The following is a 20532-nucleotide window of genomic DNA, read 5'->3' on the forward strand; positions in this document are numbered from 1 at the left end:
ATATGTAAAATAGACCATGAAACCCTATAATACTTTATTATGTATGGTCATAGAAATTGACTAATGTACTTTACGTTGATTGTTCATATTTGTGTATATACCTTTTAACATGCACTGGCCATGTATATAAACTTTGCTGGGTTGGGTTGGTCTAGATGACCATGGAAATGGTAGAGGGTACTTACACGAATTGCACTATATAAGTAAGGTCTAGACCCAGGGACTCTATGGTCCAGTGGAAGGCAGGAGCCGAAACGCGTAGACCGTCCATTTGATGCACGTTATTCTTTGCACTGGTGTGTAAATAAAACGCTGAAACTCATCTGTTGCTGTGCCGTGGTCTTTACTCTACTTAACGTGGGAAGAAGAAAGCTGTGGCTATATTGAACGCGTTAGCTGGAACGCGCAACACAGGCACTCCAAGACGAGGTGAAGCAGCCGTGACCGTTCTTTGAACAGAATCCAGCTGATTGCAATCTAAGCTTAGAACGGCTGACGCCTCTACTGCAGATCCAGGCAGCCCTTGAAGAACCGCTGTGGAGAGATTCAAGGCGGGAGAGACGTTAATGGGACAGTACGGATGCGACCAGCGCCGGGGTAAGTGATCCGTCGTGGAGTTTGTCGTATTACCTAACTTGTTAGCGCAGCGGAGGCTGCGTTCGGGTGGGGTGAGAGGCACTCGCCCGCCGGTTCAGCGAGCTCTGGCGCGGGAAGCCCTGGTGCGGTGTAATGAATGTGTGATAACATAATATCAGAACGCATCCTTGAACACAAAAGGAAATTCACTCACCAGCTTCTTGTAAGCGTACAGCCTGATCATAATCCCGAGCGGAAGGGAGAACGTCAACAACTCCCCCTGCGAGGAAAACTGAGACATCGCGTCATCGGAGAGATTGACTAATCCTTAAAGGGGCAGAGCAGTATTTTTGGATTTAACGTGGGAGCATACAGCGACTCACAAGAAGCAACAGAAAGCGTGTTTGGGTCCAACAAACCTTTGGGATCAGAGGAGTGGATTACCCCAATTAAATACGAGCAAATAAAACACCAAAGCAAATTAGCAACAGTGTATCAAAAAGAAAAAATAAATAACCCAACCCAGCAAAAACGAACAAAAACATATAATAACATGGCTGAGAAAACAAGAAATCGCCAGCAGAGGGCAAGCGAGCTTCTGAATGACGACAATGCACCAACAGTAATCACAGATGCCAAAAGGGATGGGGGAGAGAAAAACAAGGAGAGAACATTTGCTAATATTGTCAAAGAACTTCAGAACCTACGTATTCAGGAAATAAATAAATGGTGGGAAAAGACCTCACTAGAGAAATATATTGAATTTAAAAGAGTTCCTCGAGGTTTGAGGATCTTGATTATGCCGACCTTGAATGACCTGGATACGGATCTTATAAAGCTATGGCAAACGGATACAAATGAATGCTCATATAAACTTATGAGGACCCTCATCATCCATGCGGAGAGAAAACTTGAGAAAATACTGAGCATGATAGCAATTATAGAAGCAGAACTCGCAGATATCCCCGCATCTGAGGAGATCAAGGAAGCATTAGATAACATGGAAAAGAAAATAGCTAAACATGAGATGGAGGTGGAAAAAAGGAAGGCCAACAAGTTCATGAGAGACAGATTGGACTATATGAATGGCCGAATTTATACTTTCGCAAGAAAATACGACACTCTAAGGAGCCATGTGGCCATGGACAAAAACATGGACAGATCCACTGATCCAACTGAAGAAGTAGACAGCTCCGAAGTAAGCTCAGTTGAGGGGGAACAGAGTACAACGCCTTTGGATTTTCAGGGGGAGATCAAGCTGGCACATATGATAACGCGACAAAGAGGAAGAGGAAGATCCAATGCCTGGGGGAGGGAACAACGTCCACCAAAGAAACCCCCGACAAACCAAAAACCAGAAGGGGTGGCAAAAGAAGTAAAAGCAAAGCGAGGCAAAGGAAAGCCAAAATAAAACTCAAGAAACAATTGTCCGCACCCAACATAGTGGTAAATCTATCAAATAAACAACTTTCGGACATTCATCTAAAACTTTTAAATAAAGGTCTCTCCTTTTGCCCGACAAAATCCATGAACGTACCAAACGCACGCATTGACCTCTACAAATTCTGCAGAAAGGTGAAACTAAAGAAACACTTTGCTGAAAGAAATCGGAATATCAAAAAAGCCCGGGCATCTCAAATAAAAACAATATCAACAATTACACAGAAGGATTTAACTGCCATGATAACCCTGACATCGATCAAGGAAAACCCCTCCTGTAGCCAAGAGGACAACACAATTACACCGGAAATGGAAATTAACTTTTGTGAAGGCATTGGTCTACCGACCAACATGAGTGGAAACAGCGGTCTAAAAAGGAATTCCAAATTTTGCCCACAACTACCACCTGGCAATAAAGTTGACTTGTTTCAAGAGCTTATGGTTGAGGAAATAATGAAAATCTCAAACAAAACCAGAAAAAACGGACGAACTAAAAAACACAACCTCTCCATGGAAGAACAAAAGGCAATGATGGATTTAAAAAATGATGTGTCCATAATTATAAAATCTTCTGACAAGGGGGGCAACCTCGTAATCCAAAATGTCAAGGACTACACTGAGGAGGCAAATCGACAACTTCTTAACCAGGAACATTATGAAAAATTGACCATTAATCCAATGGAGGAGTGGACCAATGAATATCACTCGATGTTGTTAACCTGGAAGGATAGGGGTCTACTGGATTTTGACGAATATAGTTACCTGAAGACCAACAACCCGATAATGGCAACTATATATTTCCTCCCAAAAATTCACAAGTCACTAGAGCGTCCACCAGGGAGACCCATTGTGAGTTCAATAGGGTCCCTTTTGGAATCCACCTCTAGATTTATTGACATATTCTTGATGACCTATGTAACTAGCTTACCCTCTTTTTTAAGAGATACCATGGATTTTTTGCAGAGAATATCCACAGTTGTATGGAAATCAACTTATCGAATGGCAACTATCGATGTCACTTCACTTTACACCTCAATACGTCATGAAGATGGTATTGAGGCTGTCAAAGAATCCTTAATGACACGGTCTGTTAATTTCCTAGAACACTCTCAAATGTTACTGGAGATGCTCAAATACTGCCTGACCCATAATGCATTTCTGTTCCTAGGGGAGACGTATCTCCAGAAACAGGGGACAGCGATGGGGACATCTTTTGCGCCCACGTATGCGAACATCCTGATGGGGCAATGGGAAAGTGAGGTGCTGAAGAGAGATGAGGAGAATCCGGATGGGCCAAAAATTAAATTTTGGTGTCGTTTCATAGACGACTTGTTCGTCATATGGGACGGAGATGAGAACTCATTGAAATCCTTTACTGAATCTCTGAACCACAATCGATTCAGCTTAAAGTTTACATCGACAATCAACCCTCATTCTCTAATATTCCTCGATGTAGAAATTTTTGTCAAGAACAATAAACTCTGCTCGAAAATCCACAGAAAACCAACAGCATGTAATAGCATTTTACATGCCAACAGTGGACACCCGACAAGACTGAAGTGGAGCATCCCTTATGGCCAGATGCTAAGGGCAAAAAGAAATTGCTCCGAGGGAGATGATTTGAATACAGAAATAGAGAACATGGGTTTTAGATTCCTTGAGAGAGGATACCCAATGGAAGTCATTACCACTGCAAAAAGCCGGATGCACCTGAAGAAAAGAGAAGACCTCTTGTCCCCAAAGAATAAGAAACTAAAAAGAAACCAAGACCAAGAAATTGATCAGGGCAGAGAGACAACCAGACTAATAATTGACTTTGATAATCAAAGTCCACAAATGAGAAAAGCCTACAAAAAACATTGGCAAGTTCTTCGTCTGGATGACACCCTAAATGAGAGTTTGACAAAACATCCCAGCATAACATATAGGAAAACCTCCTCCTTGAGAGACATACTAACACAAAGCCATTTAGTAGTGCGGGAGGAGAAAAAACAGAGATGGCTTACAACACCTGGCTTCTGGAAATGCCATAAATGTAAGGCCTGTGAACATGGGGTGAACATCAAATCTTATTCACTACAAGATGGCAGAAAAGAAACCATTTATGACCATATCACATGTGACTCGAAGTGTGTGATTTACAGGCTTCAATGCCCTTGTGGCAAATACTACATTGGGAGCACTGTAAATAAACTTAAGTTGAGAATACTACAACATTTGAGGGCGATAAAAAACAAGGACCCGTGTTACCCAATGGCCACACACTTTGCCCAACACCACCAGAGTGACACCACCCTCTTGAAATATTCTGGAATAAAATTGTGTAAACTTCCAGAACGAGGTGGTGATCAGTTACAACTACTGAGACGCTTAGAATCGAGAATGATACTAAGTATGGGAACTGAAGCACCGTTTGGTCATAATTTGGATGCCGAATTATATGTACATTTGTGATTTGATTTTTCAATGAGACTTTGATTTCAAACCTGTGGAACTTTACAGAATGTGGAGAATGTTATCCCTTTGATACTGGAATGAGTACATGTTATGAATAATTGATTTTGAACCGATGAATCATTTAAGATCCCAAATATCCCTTCCTGAGAAGCTAATGAATGAAGGATATGATGGTTTATAGTTTATTAATAGTTGGATGTTTAGAAGAGAAGGAGCTGAAAACATAAGCACCTCATACAAATTATGGTTGTTTGCATAAGAAGGCTGGTCAAGATGGTATATAGAACTATACACGATAGGTCATGTAGTACCTTGATAATGACGTTGTATACTGTTTTGGATTTAACACCTTGGATATATTGTATATACTTTATTTTGAATCATGCAACAACTTATTTAGATTAATGACCACAGTATTCTTCTCGTAAAAACTTAGAAACTGACCGTTTCTCCACAAGGTATAACCATCTCAAATTAAGTAATCCTCAAACTTTAATAATCTTTAGGGGGTGATTGGAAATGTAGATAATGATCCTTTGTACATACTTTAATTTATATAAAGAATCTTCGGTTCCATATAGGGGTACTGCACATTTCATTTGCGCATTTTGAAATGTAATAAGAGACCAATGAAACCTGATAGTACTTCACTCTGAGTGTATGGTCACAGAACTTTACTTTTTGGTACTTTACAATGATTGAACATAATTATGTATATACTATGAGACTTGATAATACTTTATTTTGAGTGTATTGTCATAGAATTTTGTTTAAGGTACTTTACGTTGATTGTACATAATTATGTACATACCTTTACATTAATTTGCGCATTGATATGTAAAATAGACCATGAAACCCTATAATACTTTATTATGTATGGTCATAGAAATTGACTAATGTACTTTACGTTGATTGTTCATATTTGTGTATATACCTTTTAACATGCACTGGCCATGTATATAAACTTTGCTGGGTTGGGTTGGTCTAGATGACCATGGAAATGGTAGAGGGTACTTACACGAATTGCACTATATAAGTAAGGTCTAGACCCAGGGACTCTATGGTCCAGTGGAAGGCAGGAGCCGAAACGCGTAGACCGTCCATTTGATGCACGTTATTCTTTGCACTGGTGTGTAAATAAAACGCTGAAACTCATCTGTTGCTGTGCCGTGGTCTTTACTCTACTTAACGTGGGAAGAAGAAAGCTGTGGCTATATATATATATATATATATATATATATATATTACCTACTGGCGGTCGCCAGTAGGTAGTTATAGTTAGGATCGATTTCCATAGGAAATCCGCAACATTCTATTGGGAATAACTTTGGCGCCGAATGAGGGATCTGCCTGTAATTTCCCCTACCTTTGCCTCGCTACGATCCGCTCCTTCCCTGAAAGTGTCGGGGTGATCCGTCAAGCGGGGGCCGAGATAAAAGGGGGGTCCCAAAACGTGTTTTCCCCATGTTAATTTCCATAGGGTGGTTGGACTCACTTTTAGCCCGAACAGCTGAATGGATTTCCACCTAACTTGGCAAAATTGTAGGCACTGGTGACTGTTAGAAATGGGGATCTCTAGTTGGCAGAGGTAGGTACCTTTGTCCAAATAGGGACCCTTGCTTCTAGTCAGGGTAAAGGGATACACTTCTAAAATAACCCCTGCTCACACCCTTGGAAGCTTAGCACGAGCAGACAGGCTTATCGCAGAGGCAGTGTGTAAAGTAGTTGTGAACACAAACAGTAATACAGTGAAAACACTACAAATGGACACCACACCAGTTTAGAAAAATAAGTAATCTATATCTAAACCAAAGCAAGACCATATGACAAAAATCCACAATACAGTAATAAAAACATGATTTTCAGATGGTAGAAATAGTTCAGTTCAAAGCAAATTGCAGATGCAACACTTTTCTCACAAAGTACCTTGGATGTGTCACCAACATAGAAAATGGGCTGCAGGGAAGGTGATGCGTTGGTTCCTTACTCTCAGCAAAGTTGATGCATTGGTTCCTTGCTCCGGGGAAGATGATGCATCGGTTCCTTACTGCTGCGCAGGGGAGGTAATGTGTTGGTTTCTTACCAGAGAGTAGGTGATGTTTCGGTTTCTTACTGTATGGTGAGGTGATGCGTCAGTTTCTTACTGCATCCCCCAACAATGTGACAAACCTGGTTCCTTGATGCGACGATCCGGAATTATGCGTGAACTCTTGCAGCCGCGCAGCAGGCCTTGCATCAAAATCGGTGCGGTGATCTTCGATGTCGGAGATCGATACACTCGATGCGGTGTGCAGCGATTTCTCGAGCCGCTGGCAGGCGCTGCGACGGTTTCTTCAGTGAATAATCACAAACAGGTGCAGATGCATCTCGCTTGTCAAAGTTGCGTTACTTTCCCAGCTCCCAGGGGCAAACAGTCTCCAGAGGTCCAAAATAACAGGAGGCACCTCTGAGCAGCACAGAACTCCCAGCAAGGAAGTTCAGGGGAGTTAGTGGTAGACTCTTTGTGTCCTTAAAACTTCAGAACAGGAGGCAAGTTCAATTTAAGCCCTTAGAGGTCTTCGTCAAGCAGGACACACAGCAAACAGCAAAGTCCTTTTCTCCTTTCCTTGGCAGCAAGAAGCCACTGAGTTTGAGTTTGAGTTTAAAGTATTTCTTGAGCGCGCGTACACCTAGCGGTTTCATGGCGCTATAAAGTACTGAAAAACCTGAAGGGCAGGAAAAACGAGAAAACGAGGGAAGGAGCTTATGAGGAGAAGGCTTGTGTGAAGATAAAAGTTTTTAGTGCCTTACGGAAAAGAGAGTACTGGGCACAGGATCTAAGGTGAACCGGGAGAGAGTTCCAAAATGCCGGGGCAAGTGTAGAGAATTTGGAGCCTCCCCATTTTTTGCGTTTAAAACGAGGAACTACGAGCAGTTGTTGGACGGAAGAGCGTAGCTCCCTGGTCTGTATGTATAGGCATTTTATATAGCGCACTACTTACCCGTAGGGTCCCAAGGCGCTTCGACCGCTGCAAAACCCTTCCTGGCTTCCCTGAGAGATGGTCCCTTAATGGGTATCTCCAGGGTGAGACCAGGCATCCCCTGCGGTCTGGTGGGGCCGTTAGTGAAGATGAGGCAAGCTAATGCCCAGAGTTGCTGAGTGTGAACGCTGATCAGAGTGGGCACCGAGGCGAGAGAATTATCGAGTCCGCTGACCCTGGTCCAGAAACCTGCCGCATCGGGAATCAAACCCTGGTCCCGGGCCGTCCTCTGCTCTCGGGTCTGCCGCCTCTAACCAGTGAGCCACACTACTTCACAGCAGGTGAAGTCGGGACATAAGGTTGAATTTCTGAAGAGATAAACGCCGGGGCTGAACCGGACCGGGCTTTGAAGGTGATGCAGCCCAGCTTAAACTGGGCTTGTTCTCGAATGGGGAGCTAGTGTAGGGACTTGAGGAGGGGAGTGACGTGGTGTGATTTGGCCAAGTTGAATACCAGGCGGGCCGCCTGGTTCTGGACCAACTGGAGTCGTCGCACGCTGTAAGCGGGCATGCCGCAATAAAGGGCATTGCCGTAGTCCAGGCGGGAGATAACCATTGCCAGTACTATGAGTTTAAGGGCAGAGGGAGAAAAAAACGAGAGACTTTGCGGATAGTACGGAGAGAGAGAAAAGACGAGGACACAACGGAGCTGACTTGGGGATGAAGGGAGAGTTGGTCATTCAGTTTGAACCCGAGAGAGGGGGGCCAAAAGAGAGAAGACCAGGGACTGGAGCAACCACCTGTCAGCACCAACTCCGTTTTGTCGGGGTTTAACTTCAGGTGGTTGAAGTTCATCCAGTCCCGGATGAAAATCATGACAGACTGGAAATTGGACATGGATTCGGGGGATGAGGATAAAGAAAAAATGAGCCACTGCAGGCCAATCCCAGACAGCAAACAGCACAGGGGCAGTATTCCTCCTCCGCTTCTTCAGCTCTTCTCCTTGGCAAAGGTTCCTCTTGATTACAAGAAATGATCTAAAATTCTGGGGTTTGGGCCCCAGTATTTATACTTCAAAATCCTTTGTTCTCTGGTGGCAGAGAAGCCCTCTGCTTGGTCAAAATCGGGTCTGTCCTCTCTGGTGCATCTTCCTGGCAGGAGGTGAAGACAGCATTGTGGGAGGCAGACCAGGTCCATTCAGGTGAAAGGGCATCTCCTCCCCCTACTCTAAATGCAGCAGAGGTCTATTCATCCCAGCCCTGACTCATCAGACTCTCTGAAGCCATTGCGACTCCCCAGCCCCTGTCATCCAATGCCAGACATGCAATACACTTCCTAGCAGAGGCATACTGGATGGCTAAGCAAGAAAAGACCACTTTCTAAGAGTGGTATTTTCTTTTTTTTTTTTTTATTATTATTTTTATTAATTATAACACAAGAGAAGAAATGTACATATCGGGTGTCATTTGAAGGAACATATCGTAATGGCGAACGGGCAAATGATTTGAGGAAATACACAACAATTATAGGCATCTGAAAGGCAACAATGCCAGCTTAAAGCTGGGGCAAAACAATACGGTACAGATAACCTTAAGCAAACATCATCGGAACCCGCCCACCCAGAAGACAGGATATGAAAATCTAACACTCGACACCCAGATATGAAGAACAAAGCGGCTCAGGATAATATGCCACATCTCTTGTGAAGAAGGGAAAAGGGAAAAAGAAAGGCCATAGAACATAAGAAAGGAAAAAAAAGAAAAAAAAATATATAAAAAAAAAAAAACCCTCAGCAACCCACCCTGCATCCCTGCAGATGGCTACGACCTAACCCCACTAGCAGCGTGCCTGTCGCCCTCTAAACTAAACCCCAAGGAAGGGAAAAGATGTAGGAGGAAATGTCATACAATACAATACGAGCTCCCGGACTCCCCTCCCCCCCGCCAAAAACAGACAGCCCCTACCGTAGTACAAAGCGAATTAAAGCAGACTAATAGGCAAACAGATAGGGGAGTCACAGAAAAAGAGAGGACCTTCCCGCCCAACCCCCGGCACAGCAGAGGCAGCAAATCCCTTATCAAACATAGCCATTGCACCAATCCCAGACAATCAGACTTCCATCTGGTCCCTATGCTCACAGACACCACCCAGCAGAGTCAAAAGATAGTCACTGTACCGAACTCAGACAGTCAAATTCAGCCCTGGCCCTTACGATCCATCGCACAAACCCCATCCGGTAGGACCGACATAATAGCAAAAGAGTCAAAACGTTGTAAAAAAGGGAGACCAATACTGCCTGAAAGGGTCAAAAATGTGAAGTCTCGAAGTCTACCAGATACACAAAAGTCAGTCAAAAAAGTATTAAAGGAAGTCTCCAGAAGCGAAGGAAAAAATGAGTCCTGCGCGGGCGATGACTCCGCCGATCGTGCTAGTCGTTCAAGGGCTCCGGCAACATACCGCTGCACTTGTGCATAAACAAATGGCACCAGGTCTTGATTATGTTCGGGGTTCTCCTCTCGAGTTAGAACAAGCTTCGCGGGGGTCACCGTATGTTGCAGGTCTGACACAGGGCTGGAGTCCGGTTCCAAACACGCAGTCTCGATGCTTACGGCCAATTTGTAGAAAATAGCCTCCATTTGCAAGTGAAGAGCCCCGATGGCGGCCATTACGGTCCCCAGTGATGGTCCACACATCATCCGATCCATCTCTGCTTGCACGATAACAGAGCAGGTCCTTAACCCCGGAGGCCGGCTCCGGGGAAACAAACAGGAGCGGGATGGACGGATGCGACGGGCGACTTGTGGGCTCGGCGCTCTTTACACTGTTGCCGCGAGCTGGGGCCCCACCCGCGGACCCCGAGGGACGCAACAGGGTCCCCGGGACCGGGCCCCCCACCCACCGCAGCAAACACGTCTCGTCGCCGTCTGTCTAGTATTCGCCGGGACCAGAAGCCACCACCAGGATCGAAGAATAAGTTTCACTCCGATGAGACCGGACTCCGCCAGGTACCCGCGCCGATGTTGTTCAACTCGAACCCGGCTGGGTCAGTACTCGAGGCCCCGGCTTACACACTGGAGGAGGCCCAAAAATGAAAGACGGTGTAACTTCGTCAATCAGAGCGAGAAAAACTCCGGGATTGCCCCCCTGGGCTCAGCAACGATTCAGACACCCTGGAGTCGGGCGGGAGGTCAGGATTAATTTCAGGATAGGTCCGCCAGCGACGGCGGTCGATGGAGCCGGGAGCTTATGCGGCCATCTTGGTTGCTAGCGTAGCTCCTCCTCAAGAGTGGTATTTTCAAACACAGAATGTAAAAATTACCCTCACTGAAACATGCATTTTAACATTCTGAGTTTACCATACTAAACTTTATTTTCCCACCTTGTTCCCAGGGGTAGGTATGTTTATAAGATGTTGTAAGCAAACTTCCCATTCTATCCTGTAGGAACAGGTAGCCTTGAAAAAGTGAAAAACAAAATTGGCAGTATTTCACTATCAGAACATGCCACACACACCAGGTCGGGTCATACCTTTCACAAACACTGCACCCTGCCCACAGGGGTACCTCGGTCCTATCTTAGGGGTAACTAACATATAAGAAAAGGAAAGGGTAGGGCCTGGCACGTGCGTGCACTTGGCAAGTCAACATGGCAGTGCCAGACTGCACACAAGCTCTTCTATGGCAGGCCTGAGTTACATTTACAGGCTGCTTATGTGGGTGGCACAATCAGCGCTGCAGCCCACTAGCAGCATTTGATTTACAGCCCTGAGCTCACGCTTTGCACTGTACTAGGGACTGACTAGTAAATGAAATCAGCCAATCATGGAAACACAAATCCATAACAACAATTTACAAAGGTGGCACTTGCACTTTGGCACTGAACAGCAGTGGAAAAATGCCCAAAGCATCCAGGTCAGCAAAACGGAGTCCAACACACAGCAGGCAAAGGCAGCAAATGCAGGGGAAACCCACGCCAATGGTGCCAGGTCTAACAGTGACTGACCGGGTGTGTGAGTGGCAGTATGGGTGAGCAAATAGATATGTGTGGAGATCTGTAAATTAGTGAGTGGTGGTGTAAGTAGTGGTTTTGTTCTGTTAATGGGTGTGTGAATGGCCACATGGGAGTGGTAGTGGGTGGTTGTATAAATGATTATATAGGGGTGTTAGGGTGTGTGTCACGGATGATGTGGATGATGTCATCACTGATGTCATTTGAGATGTAATCAGTCATGTCACTGACCATGTCATGAGTGATGTAATATGTGAGATCAACATAAGTAGTATGTGTTTGAATTCATCATTGCATTAGTAAACAGGTAATGGTACTCTATATTTGCTTTATCAATCGAAGAGTAGGTTAATGTTATGATGTAGAATCTGGTTAGGCATCTGTGACTTGTATCTTTCACCAATTCAAAGTATATTTATTTTCTACTAAATAGGAGCATGGGTGCATCATAAAGTTGGCCATTTTGTTAAACATGGTTAGGGTCGTGTTTTAAGCTGTTACTAGTGCTTGATGGTAGAGGTAAACCCAGGATGAAGTTTCAATGCAAACCACACATTGAATAGGTATACCATGCACTGGAATGTTTGAAAAACTACATCTAGAGTAATTTGACAATGCCATACACAGGATTATAAACAGATGTTTAAGCTTATGATTACTGTGTGTTTTGAGTCTGTATATTAAAGAAGCATATTGCTGAATAGTATTTTATAAGTTGATCATCCACCAAGAAGGATGCATGCACAATAAAATCCGCAACATGTAAGCAACCAATACAAACAAACATTGCAAGTGTTATTACTAGTGGATTGAGTGAGAGTATAAAAGCTTTAAAAATATTCCTTCCAAATATTGTTTGTGATGTATAGATTACTATCTTTGTGCAACCATTCAATGATGGCAAAACAGTTTAGAATGGCGGCCTATCATGGATATGAAGATACACACCCTGGCATATTAATGGGAGTTATTGGCATATTGTGGGAATCTATAGAATGCAATGTTAATGCATGTATATTCAAATTAAAATCTACTCATGTATGGCATGAATATATGTGTCCGCCTGATGAAAGAGGCAACTGATGTTTGGGCACCAAACATGTATTTACTAAAAATCAATAAATAGCATTTCAGGACAGAAAGTGTATTTTTCATGAAAATAGTAAACATTTGGGTGAGTGTTAGACAATGTATCAAGAAGCACAGGTGCTCATAGTTCTAAGAATATTGGGCTTATTGGCCATGGCCACCATACCATACAATTCAGGTAGTATCTGTATTCCTCCAATCTTTATTATTCTGGTGCGTCTGGTTTCAGGGTTCCCGTGTCAGTTCTGGGAATATTTGTGAGATACCCTCAGGGGAACTAAAAAAACAGAACACGTCTGTTAGGGAATGTGTTCGTGCATAGGTAGGATCTCTTGTATCACCATCCCGCTACATTGGTGCAGTCTTGTGGTTAATAAGTTAAACAGGGAAAAATAAGAAACCTTGTAGTATTTCTCAAACATGCGCAAAAAATGAAATTCATGTGAATTATGTCAATCTTTGCCAAATCATTTAACCTTAGTGCAGCATGCACCCTTTACTTTCTCAACCCCTTCCACCACACTTTCCTGATACACAGCCCAGTCTCAGGGTTACGGTGGGAAAGAATACAACATATGATTATTCCTGGAGAAAAAAGGATGCTGGTGTCTCATCCTTTAGGGGCTCATTAGGATGGTGGAAGGACTGCCACCGCCTGGTCGGTGGTGAGGTCCGCCAACCCTGCGTACCGCGATTCTCCCACCACCATATTACAATGGCGTGGGATCAGACCGCGGCAGAGGCGGCAGAGGCAAAGTCCGTCCGCCATGGATCCGCCCAATGCAATCATTATGATTGCCCGGCAGAGCGGTCTACATCAACAAAATGGTAGCGGTGCCTAGCAAGCACCTTCCGCCAAATTATGATGCGGTCTCCAGTCAGCCTTTTCGCAGAGTTTGGTCTTGGGGGCCCAGTGCGGGCCACCCTTGTAGTGGGGGGAGGTGAGGGTGCACTGGGGGGTACCCATTGTACCCCCCAACATTTCACTGCACCAAGTAGCAGGCACAGTGTAGTGCCTGCCACGTAATGCAGTGAAATGCACAACATGCTCTTTTTGGCATTGCGGCGGTACTGGTGTCAGCAGCCTCTGCCACAATGTTAACGGTGCGGAACAAGACCGCCACTGTGTTAGTCTCATCATAATAGGGATGGACGGACCGCCGCATGCGATGGTTTTGACGTAGATATGTTCCCTTCCCAAAATAAAAAAGTTAGTATTCAATATAAATTATTGGATTTTCAGAAACTATTAAGCTATTACTTAAGAGATAGAATTTATGCATTTTTTTAATGAAAATCTGAGACTCTAATCTGTAAATTTGGTGTAATCCATTCTGCAGTATGAACCTGTGAGCTCTGGATAACATGAGTGAAAGCCCGTACATTTTTTCTAGTTCAGCTGTTTAGTGCCACTGATTGTGAGATTTGCATATTTTTTATTTTATGTTCCCATTTCTGCAAAGTCATACAAAGTGATGCAAAGCAGAGGACTCTTGAAAGGGTATTTACTTTCCAGCGCAAAACTTTATTGTACAGAAATAGTGCACCTATTGTTTAGCCCAATAGAGCTTTGCACTATATTGCATCAAGGGAGTAGTACATGGACGCCTACCCTGGTGATACGGTGTGCGCCTGGTGACTAGGCAGCCTGTTTGTGCACCAGTGCAGGTGAAGAGAGCAGCATCATGCCTTTGGACTGTTCTCTCCCCCTTGAGCAACACAGGTTGTGAAAAACTTAGAGACATAAAACAAAGCACGCTGCTCTCTACAAGAGGCACCATTGTGCTGTAATTCTTTACTGAAAATGAAATAAGATATGATATTCAACTGTCAAAATGCAGGACTGGTGAATGACTAAACAGGTGGTGTTGCGTGAGGAACTACAAAAATGCTTTTGATAAAGGGTGATGAGAGCTGGTGAACGTTAAATGTTGGATGGTTGCACTCAAGGAAGATGAAACGTTCTTAGAAGTCTCCAATATGCGAATATGGACTGTGTGACCTGGGAGAGTCGCAACTTTTTTATCAGGGTTTTGGTAGGAGACTGAGTTTGTCTTGAGAAGTAGGAAGTAGTGGCGCTCTGAGCAGTATGATGTTGTAGTTGAGATCGTTGTGCAGTAGGCACGCGGTGCAAAAACAGGACAGGGGAACACAAACCCTTCGTGAAAAAGGCCCCTGAAATGATCTAGGCAGGCCCAGACCTACTGGAATGAGAACAGATCCTGTGCACACGCACGTTTGGTTACTGACCCCAGTATCGTGCCTGGGTTTTTATACTCATAAAGGGTGAAATACTTCGAAAAAAGGAAGCGAGGAATGTCAATGATTCGTGTGAATAAAGTTTTTATAAGTTAAACAGTGGACAGTACATTAAGGAGGTAGTCAGCCGACACGTGTTTCGTCACACCGTGAAGGAGGTGTAACTCATCAGGGCTGTAGTGCTACACGTAGGCTTCAATCTTGTAGATAAGACGCGGTGGAGAATCGACTCTGACCGCAAATGCACAGGCGGTGAAACCGCCAAGGCGAGGTAGCTTGGGTCTGCAAGGGTAGCAGGGATTAATTAGGAACTAACTAATTAGGAAATCTTCTGTGATTTTAAGGGTATATAAGCACAGTACTTTTGTGGTAACATTGTCAACGGAATCAGGCTGACAACAGGATGTCAAGGAAGGCGACGGGCGAATAAATAAAAAAGGTGAGGATAGAATCAGCAGGTTGTGTACTAATGGAGACTAGAGAACGTGGTGTATAGTGAGATAATGCAGTGTTTTTTCTCTTTGTTTAGTTTACTTGATACATAGTCTGGATACGTTGATAATTGAAAATGGAGAACTGAGAGAGAAGAAGGGTACACTTTTTGGATTATTGGAAAGGTGAGAAGCCTAAGAGATACTAGTACAGGAAAGGGGCTTTTTCCTAAGATGAACCAGAGACTTGGGGGGTAAAAGGAGTTGTTTTCCTTTCTCTTCTGATAATGATGCTGGGTTTTTTATTGATGATTCTAGGAAGACGAATGTAAATAGGCAGAATATTTGAAGGTTTTCGGATATGGAAACACTTGGGAACTGATCAAAGTTGAGTGCAGGAGATTTTAATAAGTAAGTCTTATATTATGGTTGCCGGAGACTCTAAGTATGAAGGGAGAAAATCCATTATAATTAGGTGGTTTGTCTATTCTTGTTTATATAATCAGACTCACATGACAAGACTACATATTGGACACAGAGACTTGCTGATACTTAATGAGGATTGAATAAGACAACGTAAAGAGCATCAGGTAAATAAGGAATGTGAACTACTAAATAACTTCCCATAGGGGATAATCCCCGGTGAATATATGATGGGAGAATTGTATTTCATAGGGAGTTACACATCCCTCTCCCACATGGTTTAAGGTGGGTTCTGTTAGTTGATAGAGGTGTTTTTTTCTCCCATAGAGTATAACTGGTGATCAGGCATTACTGCAGATTTTGGGTCGCCTTCAAAAACTCCGTGAATAAGAGGAGGAACATTGAGTTATCAGGCAACACATTGCGGGGAAATATAACCTTGAAAGGTGAGCAATGCAGCGATGTTCAGCTTGTTTAAACATGCCAGTGGGTAGAATAATCAAACCTAATTTGACTCATAGGATGAAATTGTGTATAATTTGTTTTGGGATATTTAGACTGTTCATTAGGCAGGAAGTGGTGGACAATTGGTAATGTTGAGTCAATGCTTAACTATACAACCGAAAGTTTGCTCACGTTGCTCGGAGTTGAGAGGACACATGTTGTGTTTAATTAGTGGAGTTAAACTAAGGTTTATGTGTACATTTTTTTCGTAATCAAAAAAGAACAATCTTGTGATTATTGTTTGTATATATTTTTTCGCAGCCCTGAGGACGTCCCATCAAGGGACGAAACGCGTCGGCTGTCGAAATTGTATTGTGAACCTTGAAAAACTTTCTAAAAGAATAAAAGAAACCAATGAAAAAATAAGAAGACGTCTCTAAGGAGAAGAATTATTGTGAATTTTGTGTCATGTATTCGTTTACGCATGCATGATTAGTACGCTCCTTCCTAATTAAAAAAAAAATATATATATATATAGGTCACACCCCTGCTTCAAAAGGAAAAAGGCACGCACACGAAGACTGTATGATTATGGCTTCTTTAATGAGATGGGCCTCAGACAACTTAGCAGCCAAAAGCGACGCGTTTCGGCCGTCAGAACAGCCTTTGTCAATCTGGTAGGCTCCATGTTATGCAAATATTACATAGTGATTAATTCATGGAAATAGTAAACATATGGAATGTTAAATGTATATATATATACATACATATATATATATATATATATATATATTCACTGAAAAAACCATAGGTTAGAGACCATATATAGTTAGCTGGACATTTTATTGACATAAAACCAATAAAATTCCATATATAGTTAGTTGCACTAACTATATATCGCGCACCCGCAATCCACTGCTGATGATGTCACATATTACATCATTCATGACATGGTCAGTGACATCACTGATGACATCACTGATGACTTCTCAAATGACATCACTGATGACATCTCAAATGACATCACTGATGACATCATGACACACCAATACCAGTTACTACATACGCACTCACTGATTCCTACGTCTACACACACATTCACTCATTCACCCATACAATCACTCCTACATACAGTCACTCATTATTACAACACTATCATATGCACTCATACACCTAGTCAGTCCTGTGAAGAATCAATCACACTTCGATTTCCTCATCTATACAGTTAAACACAGAACACCATACTTTTCACACATATACTAACACATACTTACTCTCTTATACAATCACTGATACAAGTACACATTGATATGCACAGAGTCACACACCTCCCAGCCAGCCACACACACACTCAGTCTTCCATACATCCACTCATTCTTCAATATGTAAAACATATTTAAACTTTACAAAAACACACAGACACTAGATGATGTCATCAGTGATGTCATTTGAGATGTCATCAGTGATGTCATTTGAGATGTCATCAGTGATGTCACTGACCATGTCATGAATGATGTAATATGTGACATCATCAGCAGTGGATTGCGGGTGCGCGATATATAGTTAGTGCAACTAACTATATATGGAATTTCATTGGTTTTATGTCAATAAAATGTCCAGCTAACTATATATGGTCTCTAACCTATGGTTTTTTCAGTGAATTTTCAAGGTTTTGTAAATGCAAATTCCTAACTATATATGGTCTATAACCTATGGTTTTTTGAGTGAATACATATATAAACATATATAGTCTGCATATCTATATAAATATAAATGCATGCATACATATACATATATGCATACATATGCATGTTATTTACATGAAAGTTTTAAAAACACTAATAAAAGCAAAGCTAAAAAGCCACCTCATTACAAACAGAATGGCTTTAACTTAAACGAGGGCGAGGTCTATTGCATTTTCAATGCTTGTTTACTTTGGTTCTATCAAGAAGGCATTCAGATGTGTCACACATTTGCCATAAATTCTGAATGTTAGCACTCTAGTTGCTCATTAGATCACTGTAGTAAAGCTAGTGCTCACCAGGGAAGTCTGCTGCTAATCTTGGTTTGCAGCCATTTTCCTGCATTTTTTATCCCGCAGACTTTCAGTCCGCATACCATTATCCCGCAAGGTCATTGACCTCGCATACCATTATCCCGCATTTTTTCAAAACGCATGTGCATTTATCGCGCATGCCTTTACAAAGAATTACGTTTTAAAGGCAGGTATGGTAAATGCATTTGCGTTGTGAAAACCACGATGACGAGAGAGGTAAGTGGGTTTGTGTTAATTTTTTCGTGGGTTAGTGATTGTGTAGTGTAGTGTAGTGTTGTGTAGTGTAGTGTTGTGTTAGTGTAGTGTAGAGTTGTGGTGGTTGTTTAGTGTAGGGTCATGCTGGGGGTAGTGTTTTAGGGTTTAGGGTTGTGTTGTAGTGTTTGCGTAGTGTAGGGTCATGCTGGGGGTAGTGTTTTAGGGTTTAGGGTAGTGTTGTAGTGTTTGCGTAGTGTAGGGTCATGCTGGGGGTAGTGTTTTAGGGTTTAGGGTTGTGTTGTAGTGTTTGCGTAGTGTAGGGTCCGCAGCATTCGACACCATTCGACACCATATCCCACGCCATTCTCCTTACCAGATTAAAGGAGACAGGCATCGATAGATCTGCCCTGGCGTGGTTCACCAGCTTTCTCTCAGAGCGCACCCAGAAGGTGAACATGGGCTCCTTTAGTTCCACCTCGGCTAATATCATCAGAGGAGTCCCGCAGGGCTCCTGTCTTAGCCCCACGTTGTTTAACGTATATGTCTCCTCTCTGGCCAACATGACAAGGTCCTTTGGGTTTATGCCTATCTCCTACGCTGACGACACACAGCTGCTGTTTACTTTTAAGACCTTTACCCCGGAGATAAGACAAGCTTTCTCCAACGGCATGACTGCAATCGCCAGCTGGATGGCCAAGAATTTTCTACAGTGCAACGTGGGAAAGTCTGAGGTCATGTTATTCGGGGAGGCGAAAATCCTCTGGACCCCAGATTGGTGGCCTTCAAGCCTGGGACAGGCCCCGCTCCCTAAACAGGTAGTAAAAAACCTGGGGGTTCGTCTAGACCAGGACCTCACCCTTTTTCACCATGCCAGCACCACTGCAGGGTCCTGCTTCCACATTATTGGCCTCCTTCGGAAGGTGTTCCCCCTTCTACCCGACGATACTCGGAAGACCCTGGTCCAGGCCCTCGTTTTGAGCCGCCTGGACTATTGTAATGGCCTACTCTTAGCTGCCAATGAGGGAGTGCTCATTAAACTACAGGTGGTCCAGAACACCGCAGCACGGCTGGTGACCAACACCCCCCCCAGAACGCCGTCCCTCCCCCTCCTCAAAGCCCTTCACTGGCTTCCTATCCGGAAACGGGTAGAATTCAAGATCTGCTGTGTGATACACAAGAGTTTACACAATCTGGGACCCCATTACTTGGCGGATACATTTGTTTATCACCGTCCATCCCGCATCCTCAGGTCCACCAACCAACAGTTGCTTCAGGTTCCCAGACACTATAAGACCAGACAGGGAGGCCGCGCCCTCTCCATCATGGGTCCGCGTCTATGGAACAACCTCCCCCTCTCCCTTAGAGAATGCCCGAGTCACTCAGCTTTCAGGAAACGCCTAAAGACTGTACTATTCTAGGAGGAGTTTCTTCGACCTGTTCACCTCACAGCACCGCGCGGAGATACACCTTCGGGTGTGATGCCGGCGCGTAATAAGCCCATAAATAATAAATAATAGGGTCATGCTGGGGCTAGTGTTTTAGGGTTTAGGGTAGTGTTGTAGTGTTTGCGTAGTGTAGGGTCATGCTGGGCGTAGTGTTTTAGGGTTTAGGATAGTGTTGTAGTGTTTGCGTAGTGTAGGGTCATGCTGGGGGTAGTGTTTTAGGGTTTTGGGTAGTGTTGTAGTGTTTGCGTAGTGTAGGGTCATGCTGGGGTGTAGTGTTTTAGGGTTTAGGGTAGTGTTGTAGTGTTTGCGTAGTGTAGGGTCATGCTGGGGGTAGTGTTTTAGGGTGTTGGGTAGTGTTGTAGTGTTTGCGTAGTGTAGGGTCATGCTGGGGGTAGTGTTTTAGGGTTTTGGGTAGTGTTGTAGTGTTTGCATAGTGTAGGGTCATGCTGGGGTGTAGTGTTTTAGGGTTTTGGGTAGTGTTGTAGTGTTTGCGTAGTGTAGAGTCATGCTGGGGTGTAGTGTTTTAGGGTTTTGGGTAGTGTTGTAGTGTTTGCGTAGTGTAGGGTCATGCTGGGGGTAGTGTTTTAGGGTTTTGGGTAGTGTTGTAGTGTTTGCGTAGTGTAGGGTCATGCTGGGGGTAGTGTTTTAGGGTTTTGGGTAGTGTTGTAGTGTTTGCGTAGTGTAGGGTCATGCTGGGGGGTAGTGTTTTAGGGTTTTGGGTAGTGTTGTAGTGTTTGCGTAGTGTAGGGT

The sequence above is a fragment of the Lissotriton helveticus genome, chromosome 3_1 (genome assembly GCF_964261635.1).
Source record: "Lissotriton helveticus chromosome 3_1, aLisHel1.1, whole genome shotgun sequence".
Classification (NCBI taxonomy): Eukaryota; Metazoa; Chordata; class Amphibia; order Caudata; family Salamandridae; genus Lissotriton; species Lissotriton helveticus.